This window comes from Varroa jacobsoni, unplaced genomic scaffold, assembly GCF_002532875.2.
Source record: "Varroa jacobsoni isolate VJ856 unplaced genomic scaffold, vjacob_1.0 scaffold_641, whole genome shotgun sequence".
NCBI classification, from domain to species: domain Eukaryota; kingdom Metazoa; phylum Arthropoda; class Arachnida; order Mesostigmata; family Varroidae; genus Varroa; species Varroa jacobsoni.
The window spans coordinates 125475-149189 of NW_019213543.1; the positions used below are offsets into that span (position 1 = coordinate 125475).

General features: G+C 41.6%; 1 long non-coding RNA gene across 3 annotated transcripts in view; it reads right to left on the reverse strand.

Moving 5' to 3' along the window:
* LOC111262233 (uncharacterized) overlaps nt 1-23715 on the reverse strand; it is a 165465-nt gene that overhangs the window by 65861 nt on the left and 75889 nt on the right. Inside the window, exons 1-3 of one of the 3 annotated variants that reach the window (XR_002681480.2) lie at nt 12597-13246; nt 9813-10041; nt 7184-8536 (exon numbers count right to left, since the gene is read on the reverse strand). The exons of the other annotated variants lie outside the window; for them this stretch is intronic. This is a non-coding gene — a long non-coding RNA (uncharacterized LOC111262233). Of the gene's footprint in view, nt 1-7183; nt 8537-9812; nt 10042-12596; nt 13247-23715 lie in introns of those variants that run through there. 3 annotated transcript variants of the gene reach the window in all.

Consider the following 23715-nt stretch of genomic DNA (forward strand, 5'->3'; position numbering starts at 1 on the left):
GGTCAGACTCAACGGTCAGGCGTAGCGGAGAATGAAAACGATCCAGACAAGACGACGAGGCGATACATCGAGCACTGGGAAAGTCCACGGCTTATGCAGTAAAACACTGACGAAGGTTTGAACGAAATCTTTTAGGGCATTTGCGGAGGCAGGGTAGTACTAACTGGCCAGTGGCGTGGACCGGCCGACCGAACGACCTGACAGGGTCCTCGAAACAGCTCACCCGGAAGTGAGCGGAGAAGCATTAGCAAATTGACTGCGTCTACATCGGCGACCCAACCATGCCGCCGACTTCGCGCTGAGGTCATTTGCAGACGCCAACACTACAGGCGGGAGAGCAGACAGTGATCAACGTAGTCGGAATGGATGCAGTCCTGATACTTAGCATGAGATATGTACTACACAATTAGACAACAAGGAAACATTTAAGACATCTCCAATCGGAGGGGGCATGTGGTGACATCAGGCTTAGCGTAGACTATGGGTAGATTGAGAAATCTACTTTGAATCAAATTGAGTAGACCAACGGGATTTGAGGTGAGTGTTGATGTTTGACAAGAAAAGCTCGGTTTGACTAGGGGCTCCTCAAGAGGACACGGGGCATGCACTGACAGGTTGGGCATAAAGTAGTTGGTTGTATCATCAGACGTGAGTACCAAGGCGGTTCTCCTGCGGAAGCGGCAGCACATACTGATTGCTCGGAGTGAATTTCTGGTCTGGTATGAAACTCTGATCATGATCAGTAAGACAGTAAATGTCAGCAGCAATGACAATTGTTCGATAACTATTAGAATACGAAAAAGCGATCTCTCGCTAAAGACATAGATTATACTGATCGAGATGACCGCGACAATGATGTGTGGTCCTTTTAGAGATAAATCAGTATTCAATCAACGTCGATTCTTATCACTCTGGCTGAACTAAGTAATAAACTTACCATTAGATTCATTTTTCATTTTATTTATTCCAAATATACAATGTGTAATAAAAGTTATAAATATGCCATAAGAGGTGATTGTGGAGATGTATGAGCATGTGTAAGTGGCTAGGTATTGAGGTTGCCTTACTAATGTAATCAGGCTACCCGTAGCCGGAATGGTATCTTCAGCAAATTCACAGATACAATTTTTATTTTCTTCGTGGTATTGTTGAATTTCATAAATGAATGAATAGAGTTCGTATAAAGTTATAATATGGTGATTATTTCTGTTCGCTTGCTTCCAGTGACCGTCGGTTTTAGCTAGAGTTGAGAAAATTGGAAGACTTACATCGGCCAATATTGGCATTTCTATCTATACGCTACTATTTCTGAAAGGCTAAATGACTTTCGCATATTTTCGTATGACTGCATTAGGCGATTATGAATTGTTGCGTGCAGGCCTCGTACTAATTTCGAAAGTACCGGCTTTATTTCGAACAAACAGCAGAACCCGGACGCTTTGCTTTTCCCAGAGGATCAGAATTTCGTATGCGAGAGTGCAATATTCCATAGTAAATCACTTCGCTGCTGTTTCGATGAATAGTTTTCGCAGATTTCTAATTGCGACAGACGAAACCATTACTGATCTAACTTAAGCCTCTATGTGATCAGCGAAAGATTTCCCTGCTGCCGTTAGCGTCAAGCCGATGTAAACTAATTGACAATTTCTAGGCACCGTTATGTTCAAACAAAACAAATCTCCGTTACCACGTCTTTCGCATCTTCGGAACTTTATAGCCTTTGTTTTGATCTAACAAATTGGAAGACTAACTTCGATGACCTAGGTATTCAGTCGTATTAATGCCTGCCGCAGGTGAAACCTGTTCATGTTGTACATGATGAGATCGTCCGTGTGCAAGATCGTCTCTACAAGACGGTGCTATTGTTTAGTGCACGAATGAAGATCGTTCTTGAGAAGCACGAAGAATAATGAACTATAATTATTATTATTGCAATTCCTATCGTTTTTTGAGTCCACTTATCACAAGCAGATATATCTGGAATACGTACTCTCTAACTAGTTTATCTAATTAGATCGACAGTGAAATCGTCCGGAAATAAAGCGGTAAATAGGGATTTATATACATTTTTTTTCCATTCCAAATAGCTTCACTCCGAAGTTTTTGCCCACGCAGTAAAATGTAATATTCTAGCTAAAAATCTTTATGCTCATTGCGTGTTCAGCTTATTTTGGTAACTTAAATGTTAATGGATAATTATTCAATATATACATAAAGGGCTGTTCAGGCTACAACGAAACGATAGTATATAAAAGTTACATTCCTTATCATCCTATGATACAAGATAGCCAGCTTTTCAATTAATAGGCACATCTTCTTACCGAAGTAAGTTACTGCTGTCTAATAACACGAAATCCTTTATATCGTTTTATGGGGGCGTATATCGCAGCAATAACATTACTCATCAGAGCTCGCATCTATGCTAGCTTTCTAAACAGAGTTTGCGTGTAATCCTGCTCACGCCCAATCAACGTCATATTGCCCAGAATAGCAAAGTGAAGCTGATTAGGTCCTCTCTGATGTTGCAACTCCACCAGTCTGCTCACCCTCAACAGGATTCATTCTGACTCCTTTAAGTCCCACAATCTCTTCGAAGTGTTTCCTCTAACAGGCTCCCTTTAACACGTTTCTTATTGTCCCCCGCCTTCCCCCCTCCCCCCCCCCCCCATTTGACAACTCTGCTGCAAATTCAAGACAATACTAGCCGAAAGCGGTGGCGTTCGTGTTTTTAACTCAGCATCATTAATTTCGGCCCTCCGAACGACAGCATCCAGCTGACGCAGCGGATGAAGACCAAATGAGCCATTCAACATTCGGCCACACAAGACTTCTCCAGGCAGAACCTCCGTTCCGCTCTTCACAACTTATGCTTGACAGGGGAAGCTATCAATTGTGTACTATTGCCAGCCATTTCCAACCTGCTATCAACCTGATCCGCTATTCTCACTCATCTACGTCCGACAACAATAGCACCATGCAGCGACAGGCACTGCGACATCAATCAGCGCAAATAAGACCGCGTACATCCCAAGAGAATTTGTTGATTTGAGACTGTGAAAGCGGCGCCGGCGGCAGCGGAGAAAAGAAAACGACGGAACGCTTTAGAGCGGATGACGCAGAAAACAGGGCCTAATCATCCCGTTGATTAGAGTTGAAATTAGTCCGTTTTGATAGCCGCGCGTGTGTGTGTGAATATCATATATGTGAATATCGCACTGATACCGGCACGCAGATATAGACAACCAGATGCGCCTACTTTGTATCCTATTATTCGGCCTGTCTTGTTGTCTTCCGGGTCGTGACCGTACGCAACTCGGTAGTCAACCACTTTCGGTATCAAGCCTTGATGATGCGCTGAGCCTTATGTTCTTTGTTTTCTTCGTTTACCTTTGTCGCGTCTTTTCCATGCGCTGCTCTCCATGTGCCCGTGTTTCTGTCATGTAATAACAGACACATATAAGTAGGTAGATAAAAGGCGAACCATGGGGACCAAGAGGCTATGATGAAGCAAGTCATGGGAAGAAGGGCGTAATTCTGAAATATGTCCAAAAGAGTTACGCGGAGTCGAGTCTGACGCGGCATTTAATCCTGTAGCTGAGGCTCAGCTTTTTAGAGCAAGGTGGGTGGGGGCCCAAGGGACTAGATCACGTTAGCCAGTTGATGCCTATTTCAGGCCTAATTATAAACTTAAAAATAGAGGTACTGTTATTGTTCATATATAGGATGGCTGCAGACATGTGAACTAGTAAGGATGTACAAACGAAATTACTAGGCACCTAGTTTCATGCTTCTATACCTGGCTAGAAAAGTAAGGTACACAGTGCGTACGGTAGATGAAAAGCTTGTCCTAATACTTGAGACTTAGTCACATGATTTAAGATAAAAGAGTATCCGCCTTGTAATGTACGAAGTGGAGTTTCCCTACCCCACAGTTTTAGGTCTGTAAGATCTCAGTTAGTAACGAAAAACCCCATTAAAAGTCTTTATCACTTCTCTAATTACGAGAGTAATAGCACACCATGAATAAAGCCGCTGCAATAAGTTTGGTTCCAGACCGGAGTTCAGGTCGAACAAGTTCGAATTCGGCTTAAGTTCAACTGAGGAGAGTAACGATTTAGTGTTCGCTATGTATACTCAGTACGAATGATGCGCTGGTAAACGACGATACCATTGAAATTCCTCGCACCCGTATACTATGCCAAGCATTTATATTTGTATGTATATACCAGATGTATACAGACAAGGAACAGTTCCAACATGTACATACGCTAACAATGTCCAAAGCTTCCTCCCCAAAAAAAACAACTACACATCATTCAAAGCTATTAGCACGGCTCACAACTTATCTTCTATAAACAGGATTCGCAAGGTTGCTGTTGAAAGTTTTCAACATTTCTCTACAAATGTGATTGCAAGTGGTAATATTAGAGTACTGAAGAGTCCTACAGTTCTTACTGCCTTGCTCTTGCATTTGCGAAGGTTATTTTTAACGATTACGTGTCAACTCTAAAAGACTGGACGTACCTATCGCACTTTTCTTATACTAAAAAGTATTCGCAGAAGGTAAGTCGAGTTATAATTGTTGCCGTTCAGTTGCAACTGATATCAGAACAGGGCATCTTCAGGCTCGTCCAAGTGGACGGCAGGGCGAAAAGCATGTCCCAAACTAGCCGGGATATAACGTCCCGGACTTTGAAGCTTCCACGCATAATGGAGCAGTAGCAATTGATACAGGGGCAGACTTGTTCCTGCATTGAATGCTGGTGGCATCGATAAAAGCAGAAGATGGACCCTTCTAAAAACTTTCGTGGTTCACCCAGGGATCTTTGTTACTCCACTATTTTCTTCGTGTACGATGCTTTCCTTCGGTATCGAGCCATCCCTGTCAACGAATACGTTATACGGGGCGTGCAGGCGATCAATCTGGCTTCTTCTTTCCCCCTTCCTCATGTTCAGCTTTGTTCTCCTATTTGGCCATACTACCTAATCTTAGTCGGCTCCACATACTGTTAACGCAGTTTCCCCATATCACAGTTTGCCATCTTTTACTTACTTGGTGTCGCAAGAGCAGGCACAAGATAGAGAAGCGGATTGGATCGAGGTCACGTGCAGGACTCTGTGGTTCAAGCGGTAGACGAAAACATGGCTTCGGATGGAGCTCGCATACTCTGGTCAGACGCAGGTGTTCGTTCTTGGGACTTTACTCCACCGACATATGCCACATTGAAGCAAGAAGTTGCTTGCCTAGAACACAAGGTCTTCTTACATTTTGCTATTCACTAACCAATACCGGTTACTGGCCGTTCGTCTTTTGCCGTGTAATTACTATTCATACGATACTGGGTGGAATAGAAGTGGTTTCCCTGTCCCCACATTGGCATCGTGTAATAAAATAAAGTTATTCTATGCCTGATCCTGTAAGCACGTCTAGGTATGCGTGCTCCTGTAAGCGAGAAATCAATGCCCTACATCTTTTCCTTCTGCTCACCCGTTTACATTTATACGTGTACATGCTGATCGTATCCGGTGATGTTGGGCGTCGTTGGGTCCATTTTCTTTCCTCGGTATTGTTTGTGCTGTTAGTATGCGCCGACATGGTAGTCGATAGAACGAGCAGGGTGGTTATTTTAGAATCACCGTTGCGTCTTTATCTAAAAAAGCCTTCTCCTAGGGAAGATACACAGCGGTCGCTCAGACGGATCGATGAGCTGGCTCGTCAGTCTGCAACTAAGGGGACCTCAATCTCGAGGCCGCAGGCAAGAGCTCGGCGTAGATCGGTCTGCGACACGGGAACGACATTAGAGTAACCTAGTTGATAAGATCCGACTAACGAGGAAGAAAATCTCGGGATCAAAAATCGACAAGGCCTTGCTAAGTTTCAGTCGCTTCGTTCGAGAACAGTAGCAGACAAACTAGTGTTTAGCCGAAAGGTACCTATCAAGCAGAAAGGACTTCATACAGGCAGTGCATGGGAAACAACGCGTGAATATGAAAATGGAACAAAAACGAGAAAACACGGTAAATAGAGCACTGGGCCTCGAGAGAAAAAGGACTTTATTCTGCTATATATGGAAATGAAGGCGGCAGAAACTGACTAGGTGGCTTTGCGTAGATATCATACAATTATGTACTTAAAAAGTGAGGGGTCTTATTTGAAGCTGTGGTCGAGTTTACTTTGAAGTTGATAGTATTATTAATAATTACGCCAGGTGAAATAAAGTCAAATGAAAAATTAATTCGCAAACTATGATTAAAATATTGTTCCAAGATAGGACATACATTAAATGTCTATTTGTATTATTATTACATATATATGTTTTATTGTCATTCATATATACTCTTGTCTATGCCCTTGGAGCAACGCTTGACAAAGCAATTAAACCACAAGAAAATCACTCCTAGCTGAGCGAGGGGCAGATACGCATTCACCAAATAACGATGTCCTTCACGTATACATATATCAGCTATTCCTACACTGCAGCCACCATGAAACCCCGAATTCTGGGTGGACATTGCATCTAATTTTTTTTCAAGGCTGCCCATTCCAAAACCCATTAGCAAACATGTTCAAAAATACGCCGTCCCGCAAGAGGACTAGTTGAGGCATCGGTCGACTGTGTCGTTTTCGATCAAATCAAGCGGATAGCTTCAATGCAACGTTCTGGGATAATGTCATATTCTTTTGCGTGCCGTTATGTCGTATTCTGTATGTGAGACGAAGCTTTGGCTGAGCCCTTCCATTCGCCCTGATTATCTGGGGCGGAACCAGGACAGCCGAAGATTCATGCAGCGAAGCGCTTTCAGGATAACACCGTCAATGGAGCAGATGGCCAAGTCCGATAGGGTAATTCGGCTGGGATTGTCTGAGCACGGTATCCGCGTGACCTAAGAAATGAATTTCTTCTTTGTGCAAAAGACTTTTGCTTCTATAGGGTTGTTTTGATTGAGGTCGTGTAATCCTATCACATCTTCGCAAATCCGTCCGTTGGGACAATGAAAAGATAAGAAGATCGACAGTCTTTTCGCTTTCAGCTAAGACGAATGAAACTGAAGAGTAAACCAAGACGAAATAATTTTCTGCCTCTCGAATTCTATTTTGAGGCGAAAAACTACTAGAGGTCAGGCCGTCCGATATTGTAAGTAAAATTATGTTGTTATAATTCATTTGAAGAAAACGAGGTACTAAATTTACTGAATGTTTATATTCTTTTTTCTTAAACGTAAGTATTCCGTTCCTTCGACTTCGTATACATAAGCAGTTTTGAAAAAACTTTAATTTGAAATCTTAGGTTTCAACAGTGATGTGGTAAGGCTTTTAGTGAAGATAGTTAAGCAGTAAGTTAAGACTATATTAAAAGTTATTAGTGTTATTTTATTTCATGATTGATCAATTCTTGAGTGGGAAGATTTCATGTGTGTCGTTGGCTTGACACCACTTAACAAAATGCTTCAAACAAGATTCTCTAAAATACCTCCCCGTAGAAAATATATAGTAGTTTCAGTAATATTCAGCACTTACTATAGAGATAGCATTGCCGTAACAAAATGCGAACGAAATAATAGCCGATGGGAAAAAATAAACAATCTCCAAAAGGCAATAATCTCGTCGTGGGTAAATATTTTCCAATCTTTATAAAAACCTGAAACGATTCATATGTAACTTTGCTGGCTTTGGATTAAGCTGCAGTTTAGAGCTGCATTTGCTACCAGTTATATAAAAACACGAGTAATATTTCATCAATAATAGTAAAAATTAATCTATTTGATAAACGATTGGACTGAGAAAGCAATGGAAAGTTTGGCCTTGTCTTGTCTTTGTTAGGCTTTAAAATTAGGTTATAAGAGCTCTACCACTATAATTGTTTGGTTGAACGAAGCACTTGGCCGGTCGAGAAGCAAAAAAACACCCTTTTCTTGAAGGATCGATGACCTGGAGAGCCTTGAAAGTTCATCGTTGCCATCCAAGCTGTTCACGATAGCAGCTATCGTCCCAGTGACTCCACTCTTTACCTAGCTCTAGCAAGTAAAACCAACAGGCCAATGTTTAATAGGACCAGCTGGTGCTGAGAACCTTTTCCCAAAACGCTGCGATCGTCCCAGCATTAGCACCCAGCAGTGAAAGCAATATCCACACAATAAGCTTCACGGCTGACGATGCATTTAGACAGCTTTCATATGCGTGCAAAAGATCGTTTTAGGACAGCTGCAAGCCTAATCATTACATACACTGTCGCTAGAAAAAGGCTCACGTTACTCAATCTCGAGACCGGTCACTACTGTCGCTAACAAGGCCTTCGGCCTTACGAGAGTCTTTTTGCACTTAGGTTTTGTCTTAATTCGAACTCGTACAATTTTTTCTCCTACCTATAGAATTTCCACAATGGTCAACGGCATTTCCTTATCTAAATCTAATCGAAGCTGCTGTAGCTCTTAACCATTGTCACTGTCGTCTTCATTGAAGTCTGTCAGCGATTAATATCCGCCTTGGAAGTCACATTTTTTTATTTCCTTTTGCGATACGACAAAAGACGACAGCCTGCGGACCGAATAAGCAAACATAATATTGCAAAAACTTACAGTTAAATTTTGGGAACCTGACCCGCGACCTCGTAAAGGGTCTAAAATAAGGCCAATGCTCTATTATCGTCTTTGTGAGATTATAAAATGACATTGCACCGATCTCCAATTCAACATTGATATAATAATTGTATTACTAGCATACATCTAAATACATCTATATATCTTCTGTATTGTATATACATATATATACTGCCACTATGCCCAGTTTGCTGGTTATCCACTACTCTAAGAAAATGAAAGGTAACTGGTCTTGGTTACAGAATTCGAACACAGTACCATTGGATATATTAAAAACCATCAGCAGTAACGTCCCAACGTTAGAGCGCCAAGTCGTTGTATCTCTACAATAAGGGTAATAATAGGATGTATATAAATTGCACACTGGACAGCAAACCGAGAGAAAATAATGTGCCAATGTCTGTACGATATTTTGGTCTGGGTAAACAGTTACTGGTGGTACAAGATTTCTTCGCAGTTTTTTTTTACGTAACGTTATTATATCGTACACATCTTTTGACGCGAGTGTCCTTTAGTAGAAGCCCAGTTCCTTCAGGCATCATCGAAACGTATAATTCTGGACCGTATTGTAAATAGCAAGCTAAGAAAAAGATTAGCAATTAATAATCTCATTTACTTTGTCGTAATCACATAAATATTAAAAAAAAAAAAAAAAAAAGTATACATTTTAATGGCTGCTACAAATATAGGAAAAAAAAAAGCATTTGTAATTCTCCTTCTTAGATCTGCTTGAATGATGTCGTCCGTATCTGAATCGAAGTTCGCATGTAACCGCACCGTAAAATTTGCAAGCTTTTTATAAGCCAACGAGTTCGGCACACGTATATATATATATATATGTTATTTAAGAAGTTTCCAGCGTAACGCATGAACGGGTGCTTTTTTTAAATACAATATTTGCCCTTTAAGCAAAGCTTTCGGCATATGGAACAGGGAAAGATCACAACGAGTTAGATCTAATGAATACGGCACGTTTTCAATTAATTTAATAATTAATAATGTTTTTTAGGGCGATATCCAAAGTTCATGTGTTACGTTGACGTATCAATGCTTTCTTTTACGGTATTAATAACGGTTTTTACAAACGACTATGAAATAATAAGTGAACGTTGAACTAGACTAAACTTATAATAGTACTGATCAACGTGTGCGTTATTATATCAGTAAAATCCGCTTACTCCATGTTTAAGTTAAAACTTTTTTTGACTACTTACATATATCGGCACCTGAAGCTATCGGTTCGGTACGTGCCTGTTATTGCGCCAGAAACATGACGGGAAGCCATCTTCATCTCAAGTTGATCTCTAATTCTGCGGGCTACAGACGCTCATGCGATTAATTTGCCGCGTTTCTGTCCTCATTTTCGGCAGGTTTCGTTGCAGCTCAAATCATTTATTGATTCCCTCCAGCGAGTCCGCTGCATTTCCTTTTTTTGGTGCAATTCTGAAACCATTCATATGAGTGGCGTGTTACTACGCGTTGCACCTCTCACCTCAACGCCGTCTATTTCTTAGATTATGATACTGGCTCCAACTATATCACGCCATTTCCCTGCGGGCTTTTTTCCTTATTGCGCACTTACGAACGCGTTAGCAACCGTGCCCATTCCTACCACGGCAGCTCGGCTTTAGCTCAGTTCAACCAAATGATCACGGGATAGCGGCTTATAAGACCATATGGTTGCTAACGCCGCTGGTAAAAAAAAGGGCTGCAAGGGCGGTTAAGGTGCCATATGGGCACAAATTGTCGGCCCACTGACCTAACTCCATTGAGGGTGGTAGAAAAGCTGTGCGTGACACTAGCTGAAAACCCCTATATTCCATTTCGACACCCGTACATGGTCTTTGTGAGGGTTATACACCCATTGCAATAGTGAGTGGCCGTTCGGATCGCAAATACACTGCCAACACCGTCAAAAACCGACACAGCCATTGTTATCACAAGCGTTGACAGCGGCTGCAGCGAGAATAAGACAGAGCAGGAATCCACCCGCCAAGAGCTACTATGAATTAGAGACTGACGATATACCCGCATAGTCTAGGACTGGAATCCAGTTCCATCTTCTCCTATAAAACAGTCATCTATGGATGTGTGTTAGCTAGCGGACTGTGTGTTAGCTAAAAATTGTAACCTGCAACCTCTTGCTAGCTGCATTTTGCCTGCTCACGGCCTCGTTTCCCAATATCGCTAAATCCTTGTGCACTAAATGCGCCACGTACACACTGGTGCAACATAACTTTGCTGCTATAGAGCATCGGCGACCGCTCGGACGTACCGCCCTTATAAGATGTCGGGATAATAAATAATACCAGCTCCCATAGAAAATGTAGGGGTAACCAAACTCCGCGTACGGGCGTATGGATGCGGCATAAATTGCAGCAATTTTATCTCTTCTCACTTTGCCAGGCAGATCGGATAGGGAGAAAAGCAGGAAAGTCTCCCATTTTCCATATTGGGACCCATCGCTCTCGAAGCCATCGTTCGCTTCTCAACTCCGTTCGTGGATATCCGCAGGGGCCTCAACGGAAATCACCCCCACAGCACAACGCCAACGACGGTCATTGCTATCGTTATTCACTGACACCAAAATATAGGCACCATATATTTTGTGAAGATACAGTAGGGGATAGTCTAGTAAAGGTTAGTAAATTCATGCTAACGACATAGCTGTGATCTATATATGTAATAAGCACACAGAGGGCAAATTACGAATGGCAATTGCTGCCCGGCTGAGAGAGCCAAAATCTGATACGGCAAAACGGAGAAGGAGCTGAATTGGTAGTAACTGATGAAGACATTGGGGGAGCCGTTTGGGGGGGGGGGGGGTCCTCGCGAAATAATGTGTCTGCAGTTGGTAAAGATATGAGTAAAGCAGGTCTAACTATAAACGAATGTTCCGAAAAAGACGACCGAGTATTTCGCGAGTTGCGACAGAATATTAGCGCAGGCGCTGGGAAGGTATGTATAATCGCCGGCTAATAATGGTAAGTTGGTGGGAAAGAAAGGAAGATAGCTTAATGGCTCATTATGTTTATGGTTGAAAGGTAGTGAAATGTCTCCGATGCAGTTCTAATCGTTGAGTAACGAAGGCTCTCGATGGAAACGCTTACGATGGGAACTGTACAATTAGAAAAGTTAGTACTTATTACGTTCATACCATTGGATAATAGCTACTTGCAGGAAACGTGTTGACGAAAATGCTTTAAAAATTTGCTTTTCAGATAGCAACTATACATTCCTGTTTGTGTTGTATTATGGCCTATGCCAATTGCCCACATAGACGCGGGTCACGCAATGCCAAAATGGTACGGCGTCACGCACCCGTCAAAGTCAAAACGTAGTACCGTGAAGCGACAGTAGCCACTGTAAACGCGATAATCTTTTTTTTGCCGTAAGTTAGCGACTGTGATATAGTTGGTCGTTCGATTCAAATAGCACGGAGAGAAAAGTTTGAATACTGCAATACAGGCCATATAGGTTGGGCGTGCATTGGTGTTCGTATGTAAAACGATTTTCCTTTGGAAGGGCCTTCCAGCATGGTAAAAGCCATGTGTTCTTTTAACACTCAAATTTTTTTCAAGTAGGATACATGTTTGATATGAGCTTGTCTGAATAACAGACGATTGCAGTATTGATTTTATTTTTATTATTTATTTTATTTTTTATTTATTTATTATTATTATTATATTTTATTAGTATTGATATTATTATTCGTTTATTTTCTTCCCAACGTATTATTTTAATATGATTTTCTCTGCCCGCACCACCATTTATGAAGCTCAAACACATACACAAAAATGTGAAGTTAATCCAAAATTCAACCTTCTATCATATTGGTCCTTAAATAATGACGTGTACAGCTGAACATCGATTTCCGGTATACAAACATACCGAATTTTATGCGTATTATATAAGTTTTCCTTCGACTGCTTACTTTTTTGGTTCCTTTAACATACACCCGTTATTCCTTACAACTTAGTCTAGCGTACTTATAATACCTTTCTTCTGACTCCGCAGCAATATCGGTTTAAACTAGCCTCAGCCGACTCACGCACTGACATGGCACGGGCTGATGAGCCTCTTCCCCTTCCTCCCCTTGACCTCTTTGTTTTCTTGACTTGAAAATTGGCCGCCAACTAGACTCATATCAAACGCTTACATACTCTATACCCTGCACACGGTTCCGTTTCTACTGCAATTTAATGGCAGAGCTTTTTTCTTTGTGTTGCTATCGAGCGTCCCAATACGACGGTCTAGGGATATTGACTGCGACTATATTCCGCTTTAGACCATCGTATTCCGCCATAGTCACCGAATCCGAATCCACGAAAAGCCGCCCTCACACACAAGGGGAATCCGTCAGTAATGAGGTCAGATAAGGTCTTCTTTGTTGGTACTGAGCCCTGTTCGATAGTTCGAAGTTGAAGTACTTTTGCTTAGGGTAAGACAACAATTAGAACATCCACGTTACTTGTCCAAAATGAAACAAGGTCTCAATGCATTAGACCGGAGAACGAAGAAACGTCACGAATGAGCAACAGTGCGATAAACAACTGTGGTCTTCAGAAAGAGGCTTCGGCTGCTACTGCTGTCATATGCTGATGTTGATGCTACCCTTGTACCGGAAAGGGAACACCTTAGCTACATTCGTTATAATGCGGACGCATCGATGCGGATACCCAGAAACACAGAAATGGGATTTGTGAATGTAATGCACCGCACGCGTTAGTTAACAACCCGTATGGCACAACCGATGCGAACAAAGAACGTTATCTAGACATTAGTGTCATTTTTAAAGTCAGATAGATTCTGCAAAGCACCGTGCATAAGTGAGGCTAGAGACATAATGTATTCTGGGAGAGAAAGGAGAAAAAGGTTGTCATTAGCACCTTTCTTGTTGGAAGGGTACGTATTTTATTTGATAGCTGGCCCATCCGAAAAAAAATCCCTAGGACTGAATTTTACTGAAAGCTATAATGTTATTAATATCTGTTGTTGAAGCAGTTCATGCTGCTGCACTTATACATCTTTTTCAAGATAAGAATATGTAGAATCGGCGTTTGTTTATAGTGTTTTTTAAAAGTAAATCTTATCTGGGTCCCAGAAGATTTGTAGGTAAAGAAATCAGAATTTTTTCTTAGAACGATAGTTGTGGCAAACATTCCTGCGACTTACATAGCTTATATCGCGTATTAGAAAAAGAGTACACAAAATAGCTTGCTTAAGATAAATTTGCCTAGATCAAATTTCGTACATTAAAGGACTATGTGCATTAAACAAATATGTGTGCAAAAATGTAAATGTTATCCAGTTAAGTTGCAGTTACTTACGCTGCTCAACATCTCCAGTAATCACCATCAGGTGAACAGCTTCGAAACGTAATGTAAAAACACTTAGTATAGACTTCTTCTTACGTCTATCTGTTCATAATCTTGTTAACTCCATTGAGGAAACACTTACATAAGCATCTATCCGCTTATCCTTTCGTTTGCCTCCTTTATGGACACCTTAAGAATGGCTCTCGTAGTGGCATAAAAGATAAACTATCTTACCCGGTTAAAAACTGCTTTTCCAATTGTTAATTCGATTGTCGATGTCCCGCAAACGCCAATGGACAGACTTATCGTGACGAGACGGCAAAAGCGCGGCCAAAGCGAACTAAGCGGCGTTCGGAGAAATAGCAGCAAATTCTAAAAGGGGGTTGAGAGCAGTTTGAATAAGGGGAGCAATACGTGAAACTAATTGCACAACCCCGGTGGTGCGACAAGGGCTGAATGACTGCATGCCCTGGCTCAGTGCCAATAATTAGATGAAAATATTACGTGGCAGCATTGTACATTTATTTGTCTTTGGGACTGCGTGGACGTACGCTGTGGTTGTGCGTGCACCATAAAAAGACGCCATAGTGCGCCCAAATGCTGGTGACCTTCGATCCATCGCACCATAATACTGCTAGAATGGTAACACCGGAGGCTTCGCGGGTCACTCGATATCGTGTTCAACTGCTAAAAAATAAGCTAATGTGGACGGGAGGCAATGCAAGGGAAAGGACGAAAAAGCTGCCAGAGGTTTTACGAGGGGGGGGGGGTCTACGGTTGTGCACTTGTGTGTATTTGATCATTCGGAAATGAGCATTATGTGGATTAGAACGTGTACTCAGCGGCGTTGAGGGATACGTAATTTTACTGAGTGAGCAAGCCACTCTAACGTTTCGCCTAGCCGTTATTGGTGCGGTACTGAAGTCTGCGGGCCATTACATTTCCCTTGTGGCACAGCTAGCTCATGGCAGAGAGGTAGATTGCAGAAAAGAAGGTCGAAACCGAAAGGACGTGCATTCTCGTTCAAGGCTTTGCGTACAGAAGAACATGCAACATTCCCTGCGATAGTAGTTGGTGGCTAGAGCCAAAGCGAAGACCAGGAGGTCCTATAGCAGGCGTTCTTTTTCGTTCCGCTCTGTCGTGTTAGTTAGTATCATTTGGGCGAAAGGTCAACGACACCTTTGACGCACTTACTGCGGCCGTCGCTGCCATCGCTGTCGCCGTTGCTTTTGCGGACGTGATAAAAATGGTGCAGTAAAAGGCGCTAGAGCCCTGTTAGTGTGGTGAGCGGGTGACACGACAGATTGGGCGAACGGATTGGCGGTTTCGGGATTTTTTTGTGTTCCGGATCCCGTTTAGTCACCGGTTAGAATTAATGTAAGAGAGCTGGCAGAGCAGGCGGGGTAATGGCTGCGGATGGTGAAAGCGTATCTTCGATGTTGTCACAGCATACGCTACGATGACCGTAAATCGGCTAAGAGGTAGCTGTTATTAACTAACAGTTAAGCAAATGAATATTTCCAAAAATGGTTCCTGCAGCAAATAAATGCACGCAATGCACGTGCATACCCAGGTTACGCGCTTAACATTAGGCTATTTGTTAAGTATTAACTTGTCTGTAGTTATTTCAAAGCTTGAAAACTTTGAATAACTTTTAAACTACATACTATTAACAGGCACAATTCAGTAAATATTTTCATAGAATTTTTCACGTCTACGAACCTACTGAAAGCAACTAGAGAATAGTATGTTCAGAGGCAAATACACCATTTGAGGTTGAAAGTCAACGCTTACCGGTAAAGTTTGTTTTTTGAAGGTTACGGAACTTTCGGGAAAACAACATGTTAGCACTAATGCATTCACCTTAAGAACGGGACTTCAGAGTTTAACAACCGCGAACGACGTCATTATAACTCAGCACTTGAAACGAAAAATTAGATCCTTGTTTCGTGGAAGACTATAGGCAAAACGCAGCGTGAACTACAAGAATGAAGTCAAAAAAAGAAAAGCTAGTAGGAACCGACCCTAGAACAGATGAAAACTCTTGTCGTGCATTATAGAAGCAACCTACATAACAATATTACTAAGGAAGGCTTCAATAGCTTCCAGATTTGAGCTTCGGATTGCTGCCATGCCGTAAACAGTGCCGCATATCTTACCGTCGATGTTCTCAAATAAGTTGTTATTAATAAGGCCAGATATCGCAATGCAAATCACAGGTATACAACTATTGGGAAGATCCCGCAGTGCTTCAACGTAAATTTAATTTAATAACAGAGAGTATATCTAACATATGTTGATGTACCACCTTATTTGGTATCGTGTTTTTGACTACTTAGTCCCGAACAACTAAATAAATGTATTGCATAGGTGACCTTGACCTTTTGAAGGCAGACATTTTGAGTAATACTTGCTTGAACAATATCACTATGGATATGTAAGCTTTTCGAAAGGTCGCAGATTAATCTACCTTCGGTGTTCAACCAGAGATTTCATGATTCTATACTGTGACGACAGGGAAAAAAATTGCTCCTCGAAGTTTCTTACAAAATCGATAATAAAGCCAATTTCGTCTTCCGTGTTCCATTTTAAGCTATACCTTGTTTTACTCATTGGTTGGCGTTCGGTTGGACGTTATCTACAAAGCCTGCCGTGTCAATCGGATGAGATGGCAATACCACGAAAAATTCGGTTTTGTCCTCTTCCAGCTTTGTTCATTGCTAGTGCGTCAGGTGTGGTCGTATGCGCCAATTAATATTTGCGATTCTGGCTTGAGCGAATATGGTGGTGCCACCGGGTTATCTGTCCTCATGCTCTATATCTGTCATTCTAAGCAAAACGACATTAGATTGTATGATGTGGGCAATGCCCGCCCGAACAAAAATGAACGATGCTATCATGGGTTTGGCTTATTCACGGCTAACGTTTTACGACAATAGCTTTGATCGTTCTCGGATACTCTTGCTTCTTTGCTATCCCTTGACTACCACGAACACCCCATACTCGTTTGACATTCGATGCCTGTCAGAAATAATCTGACTAGGACCTTGAGAATGATTCTGTTTTTTTACTATGATGCATCCACTTAAGTTTATTTCTACTAATAATTTCCTCGTAAAATAACCTCGTGTTTCTTTAACTTTCCTTTTTATATCCACTAACAATATAATGCCGATATTGCAGTCTCACTGTATGAGATAGGTCTTTTATTTATGAAAGATATTTACAGTAAGTAAGGTCTCTGAGAACATTAATAGCTCCAATAAAGGCTTCTCAGCCTAAAACGGACCAATTTCAAGACGTTTTGCAAATACAATAACTCTTTAAGTTTAAGTAAGTAAACACTTTCAAGTGAACAAATTCGCTGGAACAGTAATACTTAAAGGCACCATGTATAGGAATATTGTCTAAACTAAAAAGAGGCTCGCCTTGCTAAACCGTGATTCTCCATCAATTCACACCGAGGGGTTGGCTTGATGGTTTAAGCGTACCACCGATTTATGAAGTACAAGTTTTTAATCGATGAAGCTTCTGCGCTATGACAATCTGACTCCTCTGCAATCTATTTTTATATGCAGACATAGCTTATTAACTGTACCATACACGTACCTAATATTCAGTGAAATCAGTAGTAACGTTAGGAAACGGGAAAATAGAACATCTCATTTACTTAAGTGAATCAAGATGACCTGTGAGGGAGAAATCGATAAGATAATTCATAACTAAGATCTTGATTATTGGAAATTAAGGCATTTCTTGCATCAGGAAGTTCCATATAGTGAAAAGTTGATAGTATGGACTCAGACGTAGAAATCGATAACGAAGAGTTACCGGGAGTTATAATTGTATAAAATGTTCATGAAATTATAAGATAATGTTGCATAATACATATATCATAATCGAATGCTTTTATAATATGACCAAAAAATTGCGACGGAGTATTTTTTTCATTTGTTTTTGACTAAAAACACTACGAAGTGCCTTTATGATGAGAGTTTAATGTGCAGGCAATAACGCTAATCCTTGCACAGAAGTTCGAGCAAGTTGTGCCGCGGAAAAAATAACAAACTAAGAATAAAAGCTATGACATGCCAACCCATTTTTCGCTATCGTAGAGCTCTTGTATGGACTGTGGGGTTTATACCTTAACGTTGACCTTCATCCGTATCGCCTGCTGAGAATATTACCTCGGTCATGCCGTATATATTGGTATGTTCTCTCCCCAGGCATCCGCTCTAACTATGTCAACACACGAGACGAGCACACTTCCGATATTTTTCTGGGTATTACACTCTCTTGCGAAGGACCGCAAGGGATCTGCCATTGCCAATATCCTATCCATAACGGCAGTCGCTCGTGGAAATGATGTCAACACGTCGATATCTGTTAGCTCTGCCGGAATCGGCGCCACGATGGGCGAGGCATGACAACCAGCCACCAATTTGCTAAAAAGGATAGTTTCTAGCACTGCTCAGCGACCCGTTTCATTACGTCAAGTATGCGCTTCGATATAAGCGCTATTCCGTTGATTTGTGTTCTTGCGAACCTTACTGTAGGCACACATTTTGCTTGCTTACCGCGTTTCACTGAACTCTGGATTCACGCAGAACTCAATCTTTGTCCGCTGGAAATACCCTCAAGACTCCTTCTTGGAGGAAGAAACTCCTCAGCTCGTCGAGTACTGGCAGCAGTTACACATTTCATCGGGTAGTGAATAAGGTTCCCGCGCAAGCAGCACCACCAACAGTTGGGTGCCTCCTGCTTCTTCTCTCTTGTTAATCATACAGCGTCTGCACGTTTCGCATGTACTCTGCTTTCGTCAGTCATATCATACATATCGTCATGTGCTTACGGGCAACGAAGCGAGAGGCGGAAATCTCTGCTCTTCCTTTTTCTCTTAAGTTCTCAGAGACTCCTTAGAATTCGAAGGCGCAGTCGTTGACTAGACCGAACAAACTGAGCAAATATTATAGTATTTTGAAGACGAAGACCCATGAGAAGAGGGAAATGACGAAATGGGATCGAGGTGGCCTGGCTGGGCTATCTCGATCCACTCGTTTTGGTATGGCGTCAAGGCTGAGCGAATGCCCGCGTTTAAGAAAAAACGGAAAAATCGCAGCGCGCCTAGCGACCAAAATCAAGAGAGGTGCATGGCTGTAGATAAAGAGAGAAACCGTAGAAATCTGTAAATATTTGCAAGTGATACGTTTGGTTCATGAAATCGGCGGCTCTAGTTTGAATTAACCGAATCGTCTACTTTTCTCAAGCAGGTCTACGGCTTTGGTATACCTTGGGCGAGACGAAGAGAAAACCAAGACGGTACGATAACGAGGATTTCATCTCAAATTCGAAGCTTTCGCCAAATATACTTCTGAAAATGACAAGCAACATGTTAGAACGATGGAAAAGTAGGCACATGCACGCACGTTTACGTACAAGGAGATACTTCTGGAACTCTGGTTCGTTCATGCCAGATTCCTTTTGTCCACAAACGAATGGTGAATGTAATACCATCATAGCGAAAACGATATATAATCGATTCGTCCTGTTCGGCCGAAGCGATACGTTTCGCTAAATGTCTTGTTCTTCCTTCCGTTTTACGTCGAAAAAGCGGTACGCGTCATTCCACAAGAAATATGAACGCGCTCATATTTCGCACAAGGCTACTTGTTTGAGCTTCGGCCGACAATCGATATGAATCGACCGCCACACGCGAGGAAAAGGTGTAGAGGCTGAAGTTGTGTACACATGATATGAAAAAGTGGAATTCAATGAAGATGCGGCCTCGATAGAAACGAGTCAGAGGCTAGCGAAACGAAAGGATCGACAAAAACGGGATTGGGAAACGGCAGAAATGTCGGAAGCGGGCAGTAAAAAGTTGAATCCTTGAACGCTAACGGCATTTCCTCAGTACGAGGCTCAAGAACCAGGTCATGGCATTTCCCTTGTTCAATATCAGGGGAATCTGCGGCATGCATAGATTATACGGTACTGATAGCAACAACACAAAAGTATTTCATCGTGTCATGTAAAATGGCCGAGCAGCCTGAGAGGGTGAAACTCAAATTTAGATACAAGTATGGGTAATTAGAAATGAGAAAAGTGCCATATATATGGTGTACCTAGCTGCTTAAGTTCTTTTCAAAATGATGAAGGGAATTTTATCTAGCTAAGTACGGAAGTTCATCAGAAGTTAATATATCTAATTAGTCAAAATAATTTGGCTAATCCATCCCTTTTAGCTCAAGTGCAGGCTCATAGCTTTCGTAGCTAAAATATTTTTGAGTTCTGTAAACTTAGTAGTCTTTTTAAGAATCCAAAACATGTTCCTCAAGCCTGTTTCAATAGACGGTTCAACATTAAGACGAAACTTCCTGGAGTCGCTCTTATCAAGCTTTGCACAGACATTATAGTCATTTACTGCAGATTTATTACTCTATATTTACTAAGATTCGCCCAGCCTTACGCCAAAGAATAAACATTTAATAGAGAACAACATTTAGAGGTGATCATTTCTATAATGCACCCCCTGCAAACGCAAATATGCTACTCTTCTTAGGGGCATATATACACTAATTTTGATTGATCAATATAAGTGTAACTTGAGCAAAACATCTAAGACATGTTCACACTGCTATTATTTGCTTAACTTTTTTTCGGAGCATGCATTTAATTGCAAACCGTCTTACAAAGCGTTAGGCTGAGTCCATTGGTTGATGTGATGGCAGTCGCGTAATTCAGTAGGCCTACAGCTATCGGAATCAGGTACGAGCATCCATTATGGCGCAGCATAAGCGGACCATTTCGGGCTGAGTGTCATGCCGCATTTCCCCTGTGTAGTGTTGCCACCGTCCGCCCGTAGACCAGTGATGCCCCATCCACAATAGCGCAAAACCTTTTTTCTTTCTGGGTTTGAGAAAATCGACATCGTGTACGTCATGGATGGCCGCTATCATCATCACGAAGTTATATTAGTACCAAGGAACCTTCTCTGAGGGAAGCATAAAAATCAACAGCAAAAACGTTGAAGGTTATAGCTAGCCATGACCAGCCACTTCGTTGATGGCACGGGAACATGTGTACACAACTTTTTAAACGGATCATCTCCGACGGAAGACGGAAGGGAGCGCCAAGCTAAAGCGGACACAAACGACTTTTTCCACACGAGAACCAGGTAACAAAAAGCCAAATAGTAGCTGAGGAATCCCATAAAGGATAAATTGTATTCTACTTAGGGACGATTAAAACGGGGTGGATGGCTAGGCTGTTTGCCGCCGGCGGTAGCGGCCGCGCCTACAGCATCGGTGGAAGACGGGCTAGTGCGAACTTCAAAAAGACGGCAATGTCAGCGGGGTTGGCCTCCATGAAGATTTCTTCCTTCGAACCGACAACAGGAAGATCAGGAGGAGGTAACCAAAAGGCAATTTCCGGCACGGAAAACCTAACAATGTTTGCGCGCATCCCTAAGCGTCACCTAGCTTCATAGTGCGTATACGATGGTGATAGAACGCAGACAAATTATATAAGCAGCTAAATATAATCTTTGCTACTAATGACGCGAAAGTTTATGGCGTGCGATGGGCATAATGCTAAAGTTGTTGGGCTTGGATTAGGGTTGGCTCGTATGAGTTGGGGCTCGTAATACGGTTGAGTATCATAGTGCATTATGGTGCAAGTGTGCGTTATGAGAACTCGCCACAATTATTAACTGTTTATATCTGTTGATCAGTTCGATTCAAATTGTATGTAGTATATTAAGTTTCAGGCAGTTGCGACAACTTCCTTTTATACTGTTGTGGAAATTGAGAGTGAAGGTACCCAGCGTTTTTGGGACTTGATATGCTTTCGAAGGATAAAATGACACAATGATAATAACAAACTTATTTTACAAATACATTCACCAAATCATCCTACCTCCTAAATAGTCACTATCCCTGCTCCGTTTAAATAATCCTAATTTTCTTTTAGTAATATTATTTACCAGCTTCGCAAACCCCAACGTGATTTAATCAAGTCCCCCTTATACGGATACCTTGTGACAGGCGATTTATCTTTCTTGTGTTATACATTCAAATTTAGGGCGACTATTTCTACAGCCATTAACTAAATATTAAAGCTAGCCGTATAGAAGTAAGCGATGACTAATGGATAAACCTATGTGGCGAGAAATCGATTTGATAAAACCCGCTCGCCTTACGGCACGAATAATTACCGGGGGGGGGGGGGGGGCAAATGAGAGTAAAACTCAAATGGGATAGGTATCAGATCGTTTTCAGAACAGCATTCGAGAAAGATGTGTTATATCGTACGATAACATGTACGATATACGACATGCACGATATATAACATGTACGATGTACGATAACATAAAGACATCCGTATCAAACGTTTTCTTTTATCTGAGTAAATATCTTAGCCAATATGAACGTGTCGTCCCGCACGCTCCAATAGATTCGTGCGAACCTAAACTCCACAAATATTGCTGAATGCATATGGTGTCAAATTAAAGTTCCGGCCAGTTCAGGTTGAGGCCTGCAGCGACGACAAGCACTAAAGACGTAGATGTTGTAAAAAGAAGGGACCGACCTAAGCATGCACGATAATTTTGACCGGATGTGGCTATTCTGCTTTCTGGCCCGATCACTCTCCTAACGGTGTTTGAAGGGGAACAACCCACTAGTTGGGCACGATCTTCCACTGTTGGATTGCCTGATGTTTATAGATTCAACGCGTGACGATCTATTCTTAATGACGTTTCGATTTGAGCAGAGAACATCTCTCTCATGTTATAGGTCTAAACCTATCCTCTGTTCTTGTTTTGCGCGCCACCCTGCACGCCTACTTCGGCTTGATTTACCTAAGCAAAGTCAGCCGGAAGAAGATCGATCTTTAATATTCAGATTAAAAGCTCTTGGATTGACAAAACATCGTATCTACTCTGTAGGGCAATGCTTCTTTGCTGTAAAACGCTGCTCGTGACTTGTGGAAGGTACTTGAATTTCACATGACGATTGTTAAATTTATCGTAATGATCGCTGCACTTGTAGAAATTACTTTTTTTACGCTGTAGAAATCTACGGGTCCCTTGACACGCATTTACCAATCCAATCACTACGCTTTTGGAGTCACAAGATCATTGCCGCGCTGAATTCGACACGCGACACGTTCGGGCCGGTTTGATAAATGGCTTCAAGATAACCGATCACTATGACAAGTGAGGATACACAACGCAGAAGGTTACATGGACGCTACGGTTTCGGGTTTGGCCACATATTAAATAGTTTCCCACATCGTAAGTTTCTGGATCGAGCTGGGTTGAAGGCTAGTTTGGATCTCTATTGAAGATGAGCGTCGAGTGTAGACAAGATGAGTTAAGAACAAGTAACCTATAGAAGGTCAAAAAGTCACGTGTCAATAAAGTATACAGTGTGTATCTAGTAACGTACATTGTTATTTTTTTAGAACATGAATCAAATAAATGTATATGCTATATATTTTCATTTATCCAATAAAATTACTATTTCATGCAATTCGAAATTTAAAGCACTCACTTGTCGTTTCTGAAATACGTTAACCGTACGCCAAACGATGTTGGTAGGTAGAACAGTTGAAGTGTCGATCAAATGCACTAGTTCTATCTAAAATACAACTTAAATAAAAAAAAAAAAGTTCTATTTAAGTACAATTTAGGTGAGGTCTTTAGGTGACTGGAGGAGGAGGAATGTTCCAAAAATGCAGAGGCTTAAGACGGCCAAAAATTTCCCAATAGGTCCAAAAAGCGCAAAAAAATCTCAGACTA